We start from the raw sequence: 19802 nt of genomic DNA on the forward strand, positions 1-19802 counted from the left end.
TTTAGGGTTAAGGGGTAGGGTTAGGGTTTGTGGTTTAGTGTAGGGTCAGGTTTAAGGGTTCAGGTTAGGGTTAGTGTTAGAGTTAAGGGTTATGGTCAGACTTAGCGGTTAGGGTTAGGATCAGGGTTCAGGGTTAGTGTAAGAGGTTAGGGTTAGGGTTAGGGGTTAGGGTTAGGTTTACGTTTAGGTCTAGGCTTTAGGGTAAGGTTTAGGGTTTAGGTGTTACGTTTATGGGTAGGAGTGAGGGTTAGAGTTATGGGATAGAGGTTGATTTCCGGGCAAGTCTTATGCATTAAAGTTTAGTTTATGGGATTAATGTTAGGGTTAGTGTTACATTTATGTGTTACGGTGAGCAATAGCTATAGGGTTAGGTGTTATGTTTAAGGGTAGGGTTATGGGGTAGGGGTAGTGTTTATACTTAGGGCATGAGCCCTTGCTGCACTAGGGTGGTGCATGGAGGGGCTGGGATTGTCGCCAGGAATGCACTCTATCATAAACTGGATATGGGCCCATGGGTTTCATTCAGGATACAGTGGGAGAGCCTCCTTTCACGCCTGACATGGGAGGATTGTAAGCTTGCTTAACTCTGAGAATGTAAGAACTCTGAGAATTATATTTATGGTTAGGATTATGGTTAGGGTTAGGGATTAACGTTAGTGTTAGAGAGAGGGCTTAGTGTTAGGGGTTAGTGTTAGGGATAGGGTGGTTGTTTGATTAGGGTTAGGGCTAGAGATGTTGTAAGTGGTAGTGTTAGGCTTAGGGTTGTCATTAGGGTTAGGTTTAGGGTTAGTGTTTTACAATTAGTGGTATGATTTGGGTACTACGGTTATGGTTATGGGTTAGGGTTAGAATTAGGGATTAGAGGTTTGGTTTAGTGTTAGAGTTAGGGTTAGTGTTAGCAGTAGGGTTAGGTTTAGGTGTTAGGGTTAGGGTTAGGGGTAGGGGTTAGGCTTAGGGATTAGGGTTATCGCATATGCCCTATCTGCTCTATGCTGGGTTGGGAACAGGGATATCACCGGGACCCCAATCCATTGTACCCAGGGCATGGGACCCTGACTAACTTGGGATACTGGGGTGGAGCTCATCTCATGCATGTCTTCTGTTGTTTGTAGGCTTGCTTATCTCTGCGAATGGAAGTAGTGTGAGAATTATATTTAGGATAAGCATAAGGGATTAAGAATATGGTTAGGGTTAGGGATTAGGAGTAAGTTTAGGTGTTAGGGTTAGGGTTAGGGGTTAGTGTTAAGGTGAGGCTTTAGAGTTAGTGTTGGGGGTTAGGGTCAGGGCTTTGCTTTAGGATTAGGTGTTATGGCTCATGTTAGGGATTAGATTTAGCTGTTAGTTTAAGGGCACATGACCTGTCTATCTATGGTTAGAGGAGTGGTGGGCACGGTCACTGCAACACCACTCCATCGTACACTGGGCCTAAGGCCCTGACTGTCATGCAGCCCTCAGTTGGATCCTCATCTCATGCATGGCGTGACTGGATTGCAAGCTTGTCTAACTCTGAGAATGGAAGAAGTGTGAGAATTAGATACAGGGTTAGGTTTAGGAGTACGGTTAGGGTTTAGGATTGGGGATAGAGTTAGGGTCAGGGTTAAGATTAGTATTATGTGTTAGTGTTAGCATTAGGGTTATGGATGGGTGTTATATTTAGGAATAGGGTCAGGATTTAGTGTTATGGGTTTGGGTTAGGACATTGGCCCTATCTGATCTATCAGTCATGGGGAACTGGGAAGATCGCCAGGGACCCACTCCATTGTACACAGGGCATGGGCCCCTGCCTTTCATGTAGGACACAGGGGCAGAGCCTCATCTCATGCATGGCATGGGTGGATTGTAGGCTTCCTTAACTTTTCAAATTGAAGAAGTCTCAGAATTAGATTTGTGGTTAGGGTAAAGGGTTAGGATTAAGGTTAGGGTTAGGTGTTCGGGACTAGGATTAGGTTTAGGGGTTATGGTTAGAGGTTAGAATTAGGGTTAAGGTTACAGTTACGGTCAGAGATTAGAATTATTTTTAGTAGTTAGGTTTAGGTTTAGGGTGAGGTGTTATGGTTAGGGTTAGGGATTAGGGTTACTGTTAGGATTCACGTTCATTGGCTTCGATTAGGGCTAGGAGTTTGTGTTAGTGTTAGCTTAGGTTTAATGATTAGTGTCAGGACATGGGCCCTGTCTAATCTATGGGGCACAGGGGGTGTGGAGCGTGCATGCATCCCCCCTCCATCATACTATGGGCTTTGGGCTCTGACTGTCATGCAGGACTCAGGCAGGGCCTCATCTCACGCATGGCATGGCTAGATTGTAGGCTTGCTTAACTCCTAGAATGGAAGAAGTGTGAGAATTAGATTTAGGGTTAGGATTAGGGTTAGGGTTTATGTTTAGGTTTAGGGTAAAGGGTTAAGGTTAGGAATGTCATTAGGGTTAGGGACTAACATTAGTGTTAGTGCTAGGGTTTATGGTTAGGGGTTAGGGTCCGGGTCGTTGTTTGGTTAGGGTTAGGGCTAGGTTCATTGTAAGGGGTAGGGTTAAGGTTAGGGATGTGATTTTAGGGTTAGTGTTAGTGTTTACGTATTACGGTTTTGGTTAAGGTTTCGAGTCAGAGTTAGGAGTCAGGGATTGGGGTTAATGTTAAGGTTAGGGATGAGGGTTAGTTTGAGAGGTTACGGTTAAGCTTCATTAGGCTTAAGTTTAGGGGTTAGAGTTAGGGATTAGGATGAAGGCATGGGCCCTATATATTCTATGTGGGATCGGGACTGGGAGCATCGCCGGGACTGCACTCCATAGTACCCAGTTCATGGCACCCTGGCTCTCATGTGGGACACAGGGGCAGAGCGTCATCTCACACATTGCATGTGTTGGTGGTAGGCTTGATTATTTCAGCAAATGGAAGAAGTGTGACAATTACATTTAGGGTTAGGGTAACCAGTTAGGATTATGGTTAGGGATGGGGTTTGTGGTTAGGGTTAAGGTTAGGGTTTAGAGTTAGGGCTGGGAGTTAGGGTCAGTGGTTAAGTTTAGGGTTAGGGGTTAAGGTTAGTGTTAAGGCTTAGATTTAGTGGTTAGTTTAAGGCCACAGGACCTGTCTAATCTATGGTGAGAAGAATGCAGAGAGGATCGCCACGACACCACCCTATTTTACCCCTGCGTTAGGCCCAGACCTACATGCAGGACTCAGGTGGAGCCTCATCTCACATATGTGATGGCTGGATTTTAGACTTGCTTAACTCTGAGAATGGAAGAAGTGTGAGAATTAGGCTTAGGGTTAGGGTTAGGCGTTTGGGGTTAGGGATTAGGGTTAGTGGTAGAGTTAGGGGTTAGGGGTAAGGGTTAGGGTTAATGTTAAGGTTAGGGTTAGTGTTAGGGTGAGGGTTAAGTTTGGGGTTAGGTTTAGGGTTCGGGTTAGTGTTAGGGTTAGGCGTTAGGGTTAGGGTTAGGGTTCTTTGTAGGTTTATGGTTAGGGTTAGTGGCTTAGGGTTAGGGTTTGGGATTAGGTGTTGAGGTTATGACGAGGAGGTAGGGTTACAGTTAGGATTAGTGTTAAGGGTTTAGGGTTAGGTTTAGCATTAGGATTGGGGTTGGGGTTGGAGTTAGGGGTTAGCGTTAAAGTTAGGGTTGTGGTTGGGGTTAGGGTTGGGGTTGGGGTTGGATTAGGATTAGGGTTAGGGTTAGGGATTGGGTTCAGGTGTAGGTTGGGATTGGGGTTAGGGTTCAAAATAGGGGTTAGGGTTTATGTTAGGCATTAGGTCAGTCCTACAATCCACCCCTTTATAGTGGCTTTCTCTCAGTGAATGTAAGTGTTCCTGTTCATGCCTCCTCTCTGGCTAAGAGTTATCCTCTTCCTATGAAATGACTTTCTTAATTGTGTTTGACAGAACTTCTCACACTTCTTCCACTCTCAGAGTTAAGCAAGACTACAATCCAGCCATGCTATTTGTGAGATGAAGCTCTGCCCGTGTCCTGCATGACAGTCAGGGTCTCATGCCCAGGGTACGCTGGAGTGGGGTCCCTGTGATGCTCTCCATCCCTGAGCACTCATAGAGTAGACAGGGCCCAAGCCTAAACCTAACCATTAACCCTAAACACCAACCATAAACCTAATCCTCACAAAACCGCTGACCCTAACCCCTAACACTAAACCTAAGCACTAATCTTAATGTTAACTGCTCACCCTAACCCTAACTCCTAAAACTAATCCTAATTCCTAACCCTAACCCCTAACGCTGTTCCTAACCCAATTCCTAACCCCTAATACTAACTCTAACCCTAAATCTAAATCTCATACTTCTTCAATTATCAGAGTTAAGCAAGCCTACAATACACCCATGCCAAGCATGAGATGAAGCTGCACCCTTGTGTCCCACGTGAAAGGCAGGGCCCCCTGCCCTCCATACGATGGAGTCGGGTCCCGGAAATGCTCCCAGTTCCTGACCCCCCCCCCCTTAGAGCAAATAGCGTCCATTCCCTAACCCTAAACCCTAGCTCTCACCCATCACTCTAATTCTACCCATATCACCTAATCCTAACCCTAATGCTAACATCAAGCCCTAAACCTAACCCTTAAAATAACCCTAACCCTAACCCCACACCCTACCCCTTAACACTAACACTAACCCCTATTTATAACCATAACACCTAAACCCTAACACTAACTCAAAAACTCTCACCCGAACCCTAACACTATCAAAAACCCTAACCTTATATCTAAACCTAACAACAACCCTAAGCCTAACAAAGACCCTAACACTAACCCTAAACCATAACCCTAACCTTAATCCTCCCCCAACCCTAACCCCTACCCCTAACAGTTAACCCTAACGCTAAACCTAATACTAACCCCTAACCCTAACACTAACCCTAACCCTAAACCTAATCCCAAACTCAACCCCAACCCCAACCCCTAATCTTAACCCTAACCATAATTCTCACACTTATCCATTCTCAGAGTTAAGCATCCTTAAAATCCAGCCATGCCATGCGTGAGACGAGGCTCACCTGAGCCCTGATAGTAGGTCTGGGCCCAAGGCAAGGGTACAGTGGTGTGGTGTCAAACCTCTCCACACCCCTCTCATCATAGATTAGACTCGTCCTCTGCCTTAAATTAACCACTAAATCTAAGCCCTAACATTAACTCTAACCCATAAAACTAAACCTAACGCCTAACCCTAACCCCCAACACCAACTCTGAGCCCTAACCTTAACCATAACCACAGACCCTAACCATAATCCTAACTCAATATCCTAACCCTAAATGTAATTCTCACACTTCTTCCATTAGCAGAAATAAGCAAGCCTACAACCAATGCATGCCATATGTCAGATGACACTCCATCCCTGTGTCCCACATGAGAGCCAGGGTCCCATGACCTGGGTACAACAGAATGGAAACTCGGTGATGCTCCCAGTCCTGACCCTGAATAGAGCAGATTGGGCCAATTCCTTAACCCTAATCCCTAACTCTAACCCATAACCCAACCCTAATGCAAAACCAACCCCCTAAAACTAACAGTAAGCTTAACCCTAACCTCTCCAACTAACCATCATCCCTAACCCTAACCCTAACCCTAACCACAACCCCTCACTCTAACATGAACCCGTAATCAAAACCATAACAACACCTAACTACTAACACTAACCCCAAAATGCTATCCCTAACCCTTACCCTAAACACAACCGTAACCCTAACCCTACCCCTAACAATGAACTTAGCCCTATCCCTAATCAAACAATGACCCTAACCCTAAACCTTAGCCCTAACACTAACGTTAGCCCCTAACCCTAATGATATTCCTAACCTTAACCATTTACCCTACACCTAAACCTAAACCCTAACCCTAATCTTAACCCTAAATCTAATTCTCACACTTCTTCCATTCTAGGAGTTAAGGAAGCCTACAATCTAGCCATGCCATGTGTGAGATGAGGTTCTGCTTGAGTCCTGCGTGACAGTCAGAGCCAAGGCCCAGGGTATGATGGAGTGGGTACGCAACCACGCTCCACACTGACAGTGCCCCATAGATTAGACAGGGCCCATGCCATAACACTAATAATTAAACCTAAGCTAATACTAACCTGAACACCTAGCCCTAACAGTAACCCAGGAATCTAACTACTAACAGTAACCCTTATCCCAAAACCTAAACATAACCCCTCACCCTAAACATAAACCTAACTACTAAACATATTCCGAATCTCTAACCATAATAGTAAATCTAACCCTAATTTTTACCTTTAATCATAACCCTTAAACCTAATCCTAGTGCCTAACACCTAAAGCTAATCTTAATCCTAACCCCTTACCCTAACCTCAAATGTAATTCCCAGACTTCTTCAGTTTTAAAAGTTAAGGAAGCCTACAATCCACCTATGCCATGCGTGAGATGAGGCTCTGCCCCATGTCCTGCATGAAAGGCAGGGGCTCATGCCCTGTGTATGATGGAGTGGGGCCCCGGCTATCTTCCCTTTTCCCCACCCCTGATGGATCAGATAGGACCCATGTACTAACCCAAATCCAAAAACCTAACCTCTGACTCTAACCCTAAACATAACACCTAACCCTAACCCTAATCCTAACCCTAACACATAATGCTAACCCTAACCCCTGACACTAACCCTAACCCAAACCTTATACCCTACCTTTAACCCTATCCTTAACCCTAACCCTAAATCTAATTCTCACACTTCTTCCATTCTCAGAGTTAAGCAAGCTTACAATCTTCCCATGCCATGCGTGAAAGGAGGCTCTGCCACTGTGTCCTGCATGAAACCCAAGGCCCATACCCAGCATACGATAGAGGGGCTTCCTGGCGACAATCCTAGCCCCCCTAACTCACCCTCCTACTGTACACTGGGCCCGTGTCATAAGCATAAACAGTACCCCTAACCCATAACTCTAACCTTAAACATAAAACCTAACCGTAACAGTACTGCTCACCTTAACACGTAAACCTAACCGTTACCCTAATCCTAACCCCTTAACCTTAATCCATAACCCTTACCCTAAAAACCCTATCCCATATCTTTAACCTTACCTCCTAGCTGTAACCATAACACCTAAAGCCTAACTCTAACCCTAAACCAGTAACCTGAATCTTAACCCTATGAAAAACCCTAAACCTAACCCAAACACTAACCCCTAACCCTAATCATTAACCTAATAATGAAACCTAAGCTAACACTAACCTGAACCCCTGTACAAACCGTAACCCAGGAACCTACATCGTAACAGTAACCCTAATCCCAAAACCTAAACATAACCCCTCACCCTAAACCTAAACTGAACTACTAAACATAGTCCTAATCCCTAACCATAACAGTAACCCTAACCCTATTTGTAACCTCTAACCGTAACCCCTAAACCTAATCTTAGTCCTTAACACCCAATGCAAACCTTAATCTTAACCCCTTACCTTAACCCCAAATGTAATTCTCAGATTTCTTCAGTTTGAAAAGTTAACAGAGTCTACACTCCACCCATGTCATGCGTGAGATCAGGCTCTGCCCCTGTGTCCTACATGAAACTCAGGGGACCATTCCCTGGGTATGACGGAGTGGGGCCCCAGCGATCTTCTCATTCCCCCAACCCTGATAGATCAGATAGGCCCCATGTCCTAACCTGAATCCGCTAACCCTAACACCTAATGCTAACCCTAACCCCTGACCCTAACCCTAACCCAAACCCTAAACCCTAACCCTAACCCTACACTTAACCCTAAACCTAACCCTAATCTTGTCTAATTCTCACACTTCTTCTATTCTCAGAGTTAAGCAAACCTACAATCCAGCCATGCTATGCATGAGATGAGGCTCCGCCTGAGGGGAGCATGATACTCAGGGCCTTAAGTACAGGGTACGATGGAGTGGTGTTGCAGTGACCCTATCTGCCCCACTCTCACAATAGATAGACAGGTCTTGTGCCCTTAAACTAACCGCTAAATCTACGCCTTAACACTAACCTTAACACCTAACCCAAAACCTAACCCCAGACCCTAACCCCCAATACTAACACTAAACCCTAACCTTAACCCTAACCCCTAAGCCTAACACTAACCCCTAAAGGTACTCCTCATCCCTAACCCTAACAATAATCGTAACCCTTTACGATTATCCTAAATGTAATTCTCACACTTCTTCTATTTGCAGAGATAAGCAAGCCTACAACCAACCCGAGCCATGCGTGAGATGAGGCAGTCTCAGTATCCCAAGTGAGAGGCAGGGTCCCATGCCCTGGGTGCAATGGAGTGGGGTCTCAGTGATGCTCCCTGTTCCTGACCCCACATATCGCAGATAGGACCCATGCATTAACCCTAATTCCTAAGCCTCACCACTACCCCTGACCCTAAGAATAACACCTAACCCTAACCCTGTTACTAACCCTAAACCTAACACTGAACCCAACCTCTAACCCTTAACTCTAACCCTAAACTGTAACCATAACGGTAGTACCTAAACCATAACACTAACTGTAAAACACTAACCCTAACCCTAACCCTAATGATAACCCTAAGCCTAACCATACCACTTATAAAATGTCTAGCCCTAACCCTAACCAAACAACCACCCTAACCCTAACCCTAACACCTAAACATACACCCTCAGGGTAACACTAACGTTAATCCCTAACACTATCCATAATCCTAACCCTAAATCTAATTCTCAGACTTCTTCCATTCTTAGAGTTAAGAAAGCCTACAATCCTCCCATGCCATGTGTGAAAGGATGATCTGCCATGATCCTACATGAAACCCAAGGGCCCATACCCAGCATACGATAGAGTGGGTTCCTGGCGACAATCCCAACACCCTAACCCATGACACTAGTGCAGACAGGGCCTGTGCCCTAAGCATAGACACACTACATTTAACCCATAAACAGAACCCTAAACATAACACCTAACCCTAACCGTATTCCTCACCTTAACACGTAAACATAAGCATAACCCTAACCCTAACCGTTAACCTAACTTTAATGCATAACCCTAACCCTAACAACAACCCCTATCCCATAAGTCTAATCTTACCTCCTAGCCATAACCGTAACACCTAAACCCTAACCCTAACCCTAAACCGCTAACCCTAACCCTAACCCTACAAACAACCCTAAACCTAACCCTAAACCATAACCCTAAAAACCTAAGCCTAACTCTAACCCTTTAACCCTAACGCTAACACCTAACCCTATCCATAAACCTTAACCCTAACCCTTACCCTAATACATAGACTTATCCCTGACCCTAACCCTAACCAATAACCCTAACCCTGACCCGTATCCCTAACCATAACCATAAACCCAAAACTTAACCCTAGTCATAACCATAACCCTTAACACTAAGCACTCACCCTAACACTAAGCTTAATCTCTAACCTCAACCATAATCATAACCCAAAATCTAATTCTGAGACTTCTTGTTTTTCTCAGAGTTAAGAAAGCCTATAATCCTCCCATGCCATGCGTGAAAGAAGGCTCTGTCACTGTGTCCTGCATGAAACCCATGGGCCCATACCCAGCGTAAGATAGAGTGGGTTCACAGTGACTATCCCAGCCTCCTAACGCACCCCCCTAGTGCAGACAGAGCCCATGTCCTAAGTATGAACACTGCCCCTAACCCGTATCCCTAACCTTAAATATAACACCTAACCCTAAATCTGTTGCTCACTGTAACATGTAAACCTAACCGTAACCTTAACTTTAACCCCTTAAACTAACCTTAATGCATAACACTTACCCTGACAAGAATCCTTATCCCATAATTCTAACCCTACCTCCTAGCCATAACCGTAACACCTAAACCCTAACCCTTACCCTAAAGCCTAGACCTAACCCTAAACCTAACCCTAACCCCTAACTCTAAACCTAAACCCTTACCCTAACACTAACGCTGAACCCTGATCCTAACCCTAACCTCTAACCCTAACCATAAACCTTAACTCTAACACTAACCCTAACCTGAACACTTAACACTAACCCTAACCCTAACCCCTAACCTTAACCTTAACACCTAACCCCCTAACCCTAATGCTAACCTTAACTCTTAACCCCTAACCCCTAACACTAACATTAACCCTAACCCCTAACCCCAAACCCCTAACCCAAACCGTAACCCTAATTCTCACAGTTCTTCCATTCTGAGAGTTAAGCAAGCCTACAATCGTCCCATGCCATGCATGAAAAGAGGCCCTGCCACTGTGTACTGCATGATACCTACAGGCCTATACCCAGCATACAATAGAAGGGGTTGCCAACGGCAATCCCAGCCCCTTAACTCACCAAACTAGTGTAGACAGGGCCTGTGCCATGAGTATAAACACTAGGCCTAACTCATAACCCTCACTCTAAACGTAACACTTAACCCTAACCCTATTGCTCGCTGTAAAACATAAACCAAACCATACCCCTAACCCTAACCACTTAACCAAACATTAATGCATAACCCTTACCCTAACAACAATCCCATCCCATAACTCTAACCCTACATCCTAGCCATAACCGTAACTCCTAAACCCTAAACCTAACCCAAAACTGCTAACCCTAATCATAACCCTAAGAAAAACCCTAAACCTAACCCTAACTTTAACCCCTAACACTAACGCTAAACTCTACCCTAACTCTAACTCTTAACTCTAGCCCTAAGCCCTAAACCCTAACCATAACCCTCACACTTAACCCTAATCCTAACCCTAACCCTTAAACCTAACCCAAACCCTTAACCCTAAACCTAACCCTTACCTTCACACCTAGACCTAACACTAGCTCTAAACCTAACCCTAACACCTAACCCTAACCTTAACCATGAACTGTAAACCTAACACCCTAACTGTAACCATAACCCTTAACTCTAACCCTAAAGCTAACCTCAACCCTTAACCCTAACCCTAAAACTTAACCCTAACTGGTATCCCTAACCCTGACTGTTAACCCTCACCATAACCCTTATCCCTAACCCTAATCCTAACCTTTAACCCTAACCCTACCACTTAACCCTAACCCTGACCCCTAAACTAAGCTTAACACTCACCCTTCACCCTAAACCTAACCTTAACAGTTAACCCTAACACTAACCTTTAAACCTAGCCCTAACCATAACACTTAACCCTAATCCTAACCCTTAACTCTAACGTTAACCCTAACCCCTAACACTAAACCTAACATTAACCACTAACCCTAAACCTAACCCTAACCCTAACCCCTAAACCTAAAACCTAACCCAGCCCTAACACTAACCCCAACCCCTAACCCCTAAACCTAAACCTAACCCTAATTCTTCTTCCATTCTCAGAGTTCAGCAAGCCTACAATCCAGCCATGCCATGCATGATATTAGACTCCGCCTGAGGGCTGCATGAAGGTCAAGGCCTAAGAGACAGTGTACAATGGTGTGCTGTCACAGTGACCCTTCCCGCGCCTCTCTAACCATAGATTATACAGGTTTTCTGCCCTTGAACTAACTGCTAAATCTAAGCGCTAACACTAACCCTAACACCTAACACTAAACCTAACCCCTGACCCTAACCCCTAACAGTAACTCTAAACCCTAACCTTAACGCTAACCACAGACCCTATCCCTAATGATAATCGTAACCCATTACCCTAACCCTAAATGTAATTCTCACACTTCTTCCATTTGCAGAAATAAGCAAGCCTACAACCAACACAAGCCATGCATGAGATGACGCTCCGCTCCTGTGTCCCATATGAGAGCCAGGGTCCCATGACCTGGGTACAATGGAGTGGGTTACTGGCCATGCTCCCTGTCCCAACCCTGCATAGAGCAGATAGGGCCCATGCCTTAACTGTAATCCCTAACTCTAACCACTAACTCTAATCCTAAGGCTAACCCTAACCCCTAAACCTAACCCTAAGCTTAACCCTAACTTCTCAAACTAATCCTCATCCCTAACCCTAACCCTAATCCCAACCCCGAAGCCCTAACTCTAACAAGAACCCGTAAGCAAAAGTGGAATACCTAACCACTAACACTAATATTCACAGGTATAATAATAATTCACAGGAATAAGCAAGCTTACAACCAACCAATGCCATGCGTGACATGATGCTCCGTCCTTGTGTCCCACATGAGAGTCAGGGTCCCATAACCTGGGTACAATGGAGGGGATTCCCATCGAGGCTCCCAGTCCCAAAGCCACATAGAGCAGATAGGGCCCATGCCTTAACCCTAATGCCTAACTCTAACCCCTAAACCTAACCCCTAACCTACCCCCTAAACCTAACACTAAGCTTAACACTAACCTGTCAATCTAACCCTCATCCGTAACACTAACCATAACCCCATTCACTAACCCATAACCCTAACACGAACCAGTAACTAAAACTGTAATACCTAACCACTAACACTAACCATGAAAAGCTAAACCCCACCATAACCCTAACCACAACCCTAACCCTAACCCTAACTCTTACAATGAACCTAGCCCTAACCCTAACCAAACACCGACCCTAACGCTAAGCCCTAACCCTAAATCCTAGCCCTAACACGAACCTTAGCCCCAAACCCTAACCATGTTCCTAATCTTAATAGCACCAACCCTAAAACTAATCCTAAACTCTAACCCTAATCCTAACCCTAAATCTAATTCTCACACTTCTTTCATACTAGTAGTCAAGCAAGCCTACAATCTAGCCATGCCATGCGTAAGATGAGGCTCTGCTTGAGTCCTGTGAGACAGTCAGAGCCCAAGGCCCAGGGTACGATAGAGTGGGGACGCAATCAAGCTCCCCACACCCAGTGCCTGATAGATTATACAGGGCCTGTGCCCTGACACTAATCAGTAAACCTAAGCTAACACTAACCCAGACTCCTAACCCTAACTGAAACCCATGAATCTAACTCCAAACAGTAACCCTAATCCCTAAATCTAACCGTAACCCCTCACCCTAAACATAAACCGAACTACAAAACATAATCCTAATTCCTAACTGTAACTGTAACCCTAACACTAATTCTACCTCTAACCATAACCCCTAAACCTAATCCTAGTCCTGAACACCTAACCCTAACCTTAATCCTAACCCCTTACTCTAACCGCAAATCCAATTCTCAGACTTCTTCAGTTTGAAATGATAAGAAAGCCTACAATCCACCCGTACCATGCGTGAGATGAGGCTCTGCCCCTGTGTCCTACATGAAAGGCAGGGGCCCATACTCTGGCTACAATGGAGTGGAACCCTGGCGATTTCTCAGTTCCCCACAACTGATAGATCAGATAGGGCCCATGTCCTAACTCGAATTCGTAACCCTAAACCCTGACCCTGACCCTAAACATAACACCTAACCATAACCCTAATGCTAACATTAACACCTAATGCTACCCCTAACCCCTGACCCTAACCTTACCCCAAACCCTAAACCCTAAACCTAATCCAACCCCTAACCCTAACCCTAACCCTAAATCTAATTCTCACACTTCTACCATTCTCAGAGTTAGACAAGCCCGCAATCCAGCCATGCCATGCATGACATGAGGAACTGCCTGAGTGCTGCATGACAGTCAGGGCCTTAGGCCCAGTGTACGATGGAGTGGTGTTGCAGTGTCCCTGCCCGCCCCACTCTCACCATAGATATATAGGTCCTGTGCCCTTAAATTAACTGCTAAATCTAAGCCCTAACACTAACACTAACACCTAACACTAAACCTAACCCCTGACCCTAACCCCCAACCCTAACTCTAAACACTAACATTAACCATAGCCTCTAACCCTAATCCTAACCCCTAAACCTCTTCCTAATCCCTAATCCTAACCATAATTCATACCCCTTACCCTTATCGTAAATGTAATTTTAACATTTCTTCCATTCGCAGAGATAACCAAGCCTCCAACCAACCCAAGCCATGCGTGAGATGAGGCTCCATCCCGGTATCCCAAATTAGAGTCAGGGACCCATGCCCTGGGTACAATGGAGTCCCAGTGATGCTCTCTGTTCCCGACACAGCATAGAGTAGATAGGGCACATGTGTTAACCCTAATCCCTAACCCTAACCGCTACTGCAAACCCTAACCATAACACCTAAATCTAACCCTATTGCTAACCCTAACACTAGCACTAACACTAAAGCAAACCTCTAATCCTTAACTCTAACCCTAACATATAACCATAACCGTAGTATCTAAACCATAACACTAACTGTAAAACACCAACCCTAACCCTAACCCTAATGACAACCCTAAGCCTAACCATACCACTTATAGCATCTCTAGCCCTAACCTTAACCAAAAACCACCCTAACTCTAACACTAACCCCAAACACTATGCCCTAACACTAACGTTAATCCCTAACCCAATCCATAATCCTAATCCTAAATGTAATTCTCAGATTTCTTCCATTCTCAGAGTTAAGCAAGACTACAATCCTCATACGTCATGCGTGAAAGGAGGCTCTGCCACTGTGTCCTGCATGAAACCCATGGGCCAATACCAAGTGTATGATAGAGTACGTTTCTTGTGAGAATCCCAGAACCCTAACCCACAGCCTTAGTGCAGACAGGGACCCTGCCCTAAGCATAAACACTACTCCTAACCCATAGCCCAACCCTACATGTAACACCTAACCATATTGCTCACCCTAACACATAAGCCTAACCCTAACCCTAACCCTAACCCCTTAACTTAATGCGTAACCCTTACCTTAATGCAACAACCCCTATCCCATAAAACTAACCCTACCTCTTAGCCATAATAGTAACAACTAAAACCTAACCATAACTCTAAACCGCTAACCCTAACCTTAACCCTATCAACAACCCTAAACCTAACATTAGCCCTAACTCTTAACCCAAACGCTTAACCTTAACCCTAATCCTAACCCTAACCCATAAACCTCACCGTAACCCTTAACCTAACACTTACGTAAACACCTATACCTAACCCTAAACCTAACACTAACACTTAACCCTAATACTAACACCTAACCCGAACTCTTAACCCTAAATGCTACCCTAACCATTAACTCTAAATCTAACACTTAACACTAACCCTAACCTTATACCAAATGCTAGACATAACCCTAAATCTAACCCTAAACTTAACCTACAATAACCCTAAACCCTAACCCTAACTGTAACCCTAACCCCTAACCCTAATCCTAATTCTAACCCTAACCCTAAACAGAAATCTAACCCTAAACCCTAACCCTAACCCGTAATCATAACTCTAACACTAACCCTAGCCTTAATGCTAAACCCTAACCCTAACACTAACCACTAACCCTAACGCTAATGCTAATCTCTAACCCTAACCCCCAACACTAACATAACTGTATCCATAAACCCTAACACAAACACTTAAAACTCTAACCCCTAAACCTAACCATAATAATAACCCAGAACCCTAACCTTGACCTTAACCCTAAAGCCTAAACCTAAACCTAATCCCAGCCCTAACCCTAAGCCTGGCTCTAATCCAAGACCTAGACCTAACCCTAGCCCTACCCATAGCCCTAATCATAGCCCTAGCCCTAGCCCTAACCCTAACCTTAACCCTAGCCCTAGCCCTCGCCCTAGCCCTAGCACTAGCCCTAACACTAGCCCTAAAACTATCCCTAAACCTAACTGTAACCCTAACAACCATAAACTCTAACACTAAACCTAACCATAACCCTAACGCTAACAGCCCTAACCCCTAACCATAGCAATAAACCTAACCACAAACACTAACACTAAACCTAACCATAACCGCTAACACTAACCCTAACCCTAACCCTAACATTAACCTTAATTCTAACTTCTAACCCTAACGCTAACACTAACCACTAACCCTAACCCTAATTCTTACACTAATCCTAAACATAAAGCTAACCTTAACCCCTACTCCAAACCCTAAACCCTAATCCTAATCTGAACCCTAAGGCTAAGCCTAACCCTAAACCCTATCCTCTAACCTTAACCCTAACACTAACAATAACCCCTAAAATTAACCCTAACCCTAACGCTAAGAATAATCCTAACACTACCTCTAACACCTAACCCCTAACAATAAACCTAACGCTCACTCTAACCCTAATCCTAACTCCTAACGATAACCCTAACCCTAACCCATATCCATAACCCTAATTCTAACCCTAAGCCTAAACCTAACCAAAACCCTAACCCTTAACCCTAACCCTAACCCCTATTCCTAACTCTAACCCTAACCCTAACCCTAACCACTAACCCTAACCCTATCTCTAACTTTAGCCCCTAACCCTAAACCGAACCCTAACCCTAACCTTTAACCCTAAAGTTAACCATAAACCTATCCCTAATACTAATCCCTAAACCTAAACATAACCCTATCCCTTACCCCTAAACCTAACACTGAACCCCTAAACCTAACAGTAACACCAAACACTAACCCCTAACCTTAACACTTACCCTAACCCTTAAACCCAAACCTCACATCCTAACCCTAACAGTTAACCTTAAGACTAACCATGAAACCTTACACTAACAGTAACTCTAGCCATAAAACCAAACTGAAACCTTAATTCTAACCTTAAGCCTAAAACTAAACCTAACACTATCCCCTAACGCTAACCGCTAATCCTAACCCTAATGCTAACGCTCACCCTAACCATAAACCCTAACCATAACCCTAAACCCTAACCCTAATCCTAAACCTAACAGCTAACCTTAAATGTAACCCCTGTGCCTACCCCCAACCCTAACACCAAACCCTAACCCTTACCCTTATGCTAACCCCTAACACTAAATCTAACCCTAAGTCCTAACCCTAACTCCAAACCTACCCCTAAGTTCAAACCTAGCTCTAACCCTAGCCCTAGCCCTATCCCTAGACCTAGACTTTACTCTACACCTAGCACTAGCCCTACGCCTGACACTAACCATAACCCTAAACCTAACCTTAGCCCCAGCCCCAGCCCTAACTGTAAAATTATCCCTAATCCTGACCCTAAACCTAACAGCCCTAACCACTAACCATAACCCCAAACCCTAAATCTATCACTAAAGCTAACCCTAACTGCTAACACTAACCCTAACACTAACCCTAACCCCTAACGCTAATCATAACCCTAACTCTAACCATTAACCCTAACCCTAATTCTAACACTAACCCTAAACCTAAAGCTAACCCTAACCCCTAACTGTAACCCTAATCCTAACCCTAACCCTAAACCTAAACCTAAAACCTAACTGTATCGCCAGCCCTAACACTAATGCGTAACCCTAACCGTAACCATAAACCTAAACCCTAACCGTTACCTTATCCCCTAACCGTAACCCTAAAGCCTAACCCAAACACTAGTCCTAACCCTAAACCTAACCCCAAACCCTAACCCTAAACCTAACCCGAACCCTAACAACCCTAACCCCTAAACCCGAATCCTAACCCTAACCCGAACACTAACCCCTAACCCTAATCCTAAACCTAACACCTATTCTAACACCCTAACCATACTTCTAACCCTAACCCTAAACATAAACCTAACCCTTACTTTTAAACTTAACCCTAACCCATAACCTTAAAACAAACACGAACCATAACAATAACTCCTAACTCTAAATCTAACCCCATCCCTTAGCCCTAAACGTGAAACTAAACCCACAACCCTAACACTAACCACAAACCCTAACCCTTAACCCCTAACCTTAACACTATCCACAACCACGAACCTCAAACTGCTAATCCTAAATGTAAGAGTTAACGCTAAGACTAACCACTAAACGTTACCCTAACCCTTAACCCTAAATGCTACCCTAACCATTACCCTAAACCTAACACTTAACATTGACCCTAAGCCTAACCCTAACCCTAACACCTAACCCTAAACCTAACCGTATCCCTAACCATAACAATAACCAGTACACTAACCCTAACCCTAACCCCTAACCCTAACCCTAACCCCTAACCCTAATCCTAACTCTAACCCACAAAAGCAAACCCCAGCCCAATCCCTAAGCCTAACCCTAACCCTGAACCTAACACAGCCCAAACACTAACCCTAACCCTAACCCTCACCTAAACCTACCATAACCCTACACACTAACCCTAACCGTAACACTAACCCCTAACCCTAATCCTAATTCTAACCCTAAACCTAAACATAAACCTAACACTAAACTCTAAACCTAAACCCTAATTCTAACCCTAACACTAACCCTAGCCCTAACGCTAAACCCTAACCCTAACACTAACCATTACCCTAAAGATAACTCTAACCCTAAGCTCTAGCTCTAACCTTAATCCCTAACACTAACATAACACTATCCATAGCCCCTAACCCTAATGCTTAACCTAATCCTAACCCCTAACCCTAAACCTACCCTAACACTGAAAATTAACCTTATGTCTAAGCCTATGCTTAACCCTAACCCTAACCCCAGCCCTAACACTAACCCTAGCTCTAACCCTAGATCTAGACCTAACCCTAGCTCTAGACATAGCCCTAGAACTAATGATAGCCCTAGGCTTAGCCCTAATCCTAACCCTAACTCTAAGCCTAAACCTAACCCTAATCCTAATGCTAAACCTAACCCTAGTACCAGACCTAGCCCTAGCCCTAGCCCTAGACATAAACCTAGCCCTAACACTAACCCTAACACTATACCTAAACCTAACTATAACCGTAACAACACTAATCCCTAATACTAAATCTAACAGTAACCCTAACCATAACCATAACCCTAACTGCCCTAACCCCTAACACTAACAATAAACCTAACCTCAAACCCTAAACCTAACCCTAACCACTAACCCTACCTCTAAAGCTAACCCTAAACCTAACCCTAACAACTAACCCTACCTCTAAAGCTAACCCTACACCTAACCCTAACTTCTAACCCTAATCCTAACACTAACCCCTAACCCTAACCCTATTTCTAACCCTAAAACTAAACATAAAGCTAACCTTAACCTCTAAACCAAACCCTAAACCCTAATCCTAATCCTAACCCTAACACGAAACCTAACCCTAACCCTAACTTGAATCCTTAACCTTAACCCTAACCTTAACCATTAACCCTAACCCTAAACCCTAAGCTCTAACCCTAACCCTAACACTGACACTAATCCATAAACCTAACCCTAACCCTAACGCTAAGAATAACCCTAACACTAACTCTAACCCCTAACCCCTAATCATAACCCTAACGCTAACGCTAACCCTAACCCTAACCCCTAACCATTACACTAACCATAACCCCTATCCATAACCCTAATTCTAATCCTAAGCCTAAACCTAAACCAAACCCTAACCCTTAACCCTAACCCTAAAACCTTTTCCTAACACTAACCCTAACCCTAACCATTAACCCTAACCCTAACAATAACTTTAGCCCCTAACCCTGACCCAAACCCTAACCCTAACCCTTAACCTTTATTTTATCCATAAACCTAACCCTAACCCCTAACCTAACACTAACCCCTAAACCTAAACCTAACCATATACCTTACCCTAAACTAACCCCAAAACCCTAAACCTAACTGTAACACCAAACTATAAATCCTAACCTTAACACAAACCCTACCCCCTAAAATAAACCTCACATCCTAACCCTAACAGTTATCCCTAAAATTAACGATTAAACCTTACCCTAATTGAAACCCTAGCCTTAACAACTAACACTAAATTTAATTCTAACCCTCAGCCTAAACCTAAACGTAACACTATCCCCTACCCTTAACCCTAACCGCTAATCCTAACTTTAACACTAATGCTCACCCTAACCATAAACCCTACCCCTAACACTAACCACTATCCCTGACCCTAACCCTAACCCCAAACACTCACCCTTACCCTAACCATAACCTAATCCTAACTCCTAACACTAATTCTAAACCTAGCCCTAAGTTCA

The sequence above is a fragment of the Lemur catta genome, unplaced genomic scaffold (assembly GCF_020740605.2).
Source record: "Lemur catta isolate mLemCat1 unplaced genomic scaffold, mLemCat1.pri scaffold_67_ctg1, whole genome shotgun sequence".
NCBI classification, from domain to species: Eukaryota; Metazoa; Chordata; class Mammalia; order Primates; family Lemuridae; genus Lemur; species Lemur catta.